This window comes from Lycium ferocissimum, unplaced genomic scaffold, assembly GCF_029784015.1.
Source record: "Lycium ferocissimum isolate CSIRO_LF1 unplaced genomic scaffold, AGI_CSIRO_Lferr_CH_V1 ctg11421, whole genome shotgun sequence".
Lineage (NCBI taxonomy): Eukaryota > Viridiplantae > Streptophyta > Magnoliopsida > Solanales > Solanaceae > Lycium > Lycium ferocissimum.
In genome coordinates this window covers 13,741-17,169 of record NW_026713829.1, presented here as the reverse complement: position 1 = coordinate 17,169, position 3,429 = coordinate 13,741, and positions in this window count along the sequence as shown.

Here is a 3,429-nt window from a genome sequence, read left to right as displayed (position 1 = left end):
ACTATTAGCTTCACTGGAAACTCCAAATCGTACCATACCAACGGAAAAGGTTGTCACCACCCTTATTCCGAACACCTTACAAGTTCCAAGGGGTTTCATGAACCCCAGGCATGGCTGGATATCAGGGAGTGGCTAGTCGTATCCCCCAAACCACCTCAAACTCTCAAAACCCAATGTTGTCATAATATACAATAAGAGTCCCAAAGTTGTGCAGAGGCATCATCGCATGGGAAGTAATTTAAATGCAAGCAACATTAAAAGTAAACCCGTAAAAGCATGGTGTTTTGGTAGGATATTTGCTAGGTTGGTATGACTTCTGATTATGTGGGCTTGTCACCGTTATTTAAGCATTGTGAAGGTGTAGTTGTATTAATTTTATGGTGATTCGGGATGGATTTCTATTAGGTTGATTGTTGTTGATGGTGGCTTATTTCCCTGTCAATGTGATTAGACCAGTTACCTGAATTGTTATGTTGTAATACGTGTTGCACTCAATTCTCTCTTATTGTGAAACGCATCTTCGGAGAAAAGAAGGTTAATGAGTTTAGACTTGAACTGTGATATAAACTTATGACAATACGTAGATGAAAACTTGATTTATGATTTACTATTGATGATAATATATAGAAAAGTGGAGCTTCTTGCTGATACAAGACTTAGGTGTGAGGGCTACTTGCTACATGTGGAAGTAAAGAGGGACATAGACTATTATGTTAGTTGAGATGGTTTGTATGATTCATTTCATGGCTGAGCTAATCCAAGTCTTGATATGATTTGTGGCTTTGTGACTTGTACCTTCACTGTTGCTTTATTGGTTTGCATTGATTTACCACGTTTACACTCATTTATGCATTCATACACTCATACATGGTGGAAAAGGTTCGGAAACGATTCATAAAGGACTTGTGGCATGATGCCTTATGTTTGACATTGATATTGCTAATTGTTCAGAGTCCATACATACTAATGAACTGTAATACGTTGAGACATACTTTGTGATGTGAAATCAGTGAAAAAATTAATGTAATCTTCTTGTGATACTATTTGATACATGGTACTTGATGAATTGATCATTGAGAGTGATGTGACAGTGTTATTATACATATGAAAAGGCACATTTGATCGGGAGTGAGGATATGACCTAGATTATGAGCTCGTTGTACGAGGTTCATTCCGAAAATGAGTGATACATTGATGTGGACCACGTCTGAGGTTCTTTTAGGAGTGGAGGATTTATTGCTCGGGTCCGAGGAGTATTCCGAAATGAGTGGTACTTGGACACCACAGTCCTCGCAGTCATGACTACCGAGCAAGTGCACCGCTTAGCATGTATGTATTGGTTCGAGTGATTGGCCAGTGCGTTGCATTGCACGTTATCATATTTTGCATTGCACATCATTACATTTTTTCTGCATTATTATATGCTTGTTTGGTTCTGATTTTGATATGGATGTTGAATGCCTATTGTAATATCAATATGACCATTGACTGGTTAAATTGTGGGTCTGTGACTCTACCTAGGGACGAAACTTGGACTTGTGATTATCAGGTGAGATTATTGAAACACGACAGACTTGTGGTTTAGAAGCTTCATCTTAGGCTGTGACTCTGTTATGGGATATTCTGTGAGTTGGATTTGAGTATTAAGTGCCTATTTGTTTATCCTGTTGATTTTATACTTATATGCGTGAACTAATCTTAGTCGACATATGATGCTTACCGGTACTTAGTGTTTGTACTGATACTACCTTGCTGCACCCTTTTTGAGTGCATATTGTATTCTAGAGATTTCATCCAGGCTACATCTCTAGCTTGAAGCCAGTTTGCTCGATCAGATCCGAGAGTGAGCTTCTACCCATGCCATGCCACGCCACCTAAAGATCACTCTTTCTAAATGTCTACTTCAAATTCAAGACATTATTTATTATTATAATTGATATATATTTCATTCGCTAGACATTGTTGGTTAGAGTCCTTGTACGATGACATTCAGATTTGGGGGTGTAATAGTTAAGATTCTGCATTTGTATTATTTATTAATGATAACTTGGTTAGACTCTTTATTTGTTCACTTATCTATTGACGATCAATAAATGATTAAAGAAGTTGAAATTGGCTAATGATTAATAGGTTAGCGGGTAAGGGTTCGCCTACTAGTGATAATAAGGTAGGTGCCCACAAGATCGGTAATTAGGGTCGTGACAGTTGGCATCAGAGACTAGGTTCGTGAATCTCGTTGTACAAAGACGTGTCTAGTAGAGTCTTGCGGATCGGTACAAAGAGCACCGTACCTATCTGCGAGAGGCTATGGGAAATTTAGGATACTTGTACTTCTTTCATTCTTTCGTGCTTCTTCATTCAAATTGGAATCTCGACGAGTCCAAATAATATCTGTTATTCCTTGTCTTATTCTTCCACGAATGGTCGAAACCCCTCTCCTTAAACTCTCATGCTAGCGGTTTTTGTTATGGCATGGCCTGGTATGGTACTAAATGCATCTTCCTGATTCGGACACATGATCCAAGTTCAGTTTCTAGTTGTAACTTGAAGTTTGGTGGTATTGAGTACATTTAGGGGGTGACGTAGGAGATTAGACCTCCGTTGGGGATTCCGAGGCCACGGGTGAGTCCGTATGGTGTTTTACATTAATATGCATGTTTTGTTTGTGTTTGTGAGGCCTCGGATGAAATGTTGGGCGATAGAGGGGAAAACTAGGCAAAAGTCAAGTTTACTGTTCAAATGGGACCACTGCGGTGGGACTTTTACTGCTATAGGGGCATCGTTATAGTGGTGAGCCCCTCACCGCCAGCGGTCAGTCATTATTCATATGTTTCCTGTGGCGGGCCATGTCTCGCTATTGCGATGTCGCTATAGCGGAACATGGGCCGCCATAGCGATGGTCGGCTTCTGGTCCGCTATAGCAGACATTTGGCCACCATAGCGAGACCGCTGCAGTGGTGGTTTGACCACCGCAGCAGTCGACGGGAAACAGTAGCTGTGTTTTTGAATGCTTAGTCCTAATTATTTATTCTCTTAAATCTAATTCGAGTTCCAGAGAGAATTTAGGGTAACTTGCAGAGTTCTTGAATTTGTTTCTTTCAGGGGTGAGTTCCCTTGCCTTATCTTATGATTATCTATCATCTTAGGCTTGAATTACTGGTGCAAATGTATGAGGACCAGTGGAGAAGATGAGTTTCTACCTTAGCATTGAGAATTGAATAATAGGCTTTAAATATTAGTTTAATTGGTGAATCTAGCCAATAGTCAGATGGGATTTCATGAAGTAGTAAATCATAAGCCTGAATCTCTAATCTAGACTAAGATTGATTAAGGATAAAAAAGGGGATAGTTCGAAATAAGAGCTAATAATTTGGGAGTTATGTTGAGGTTGTACAATGTGAAGTCAACTCGAGGGTTATGTATGAATTG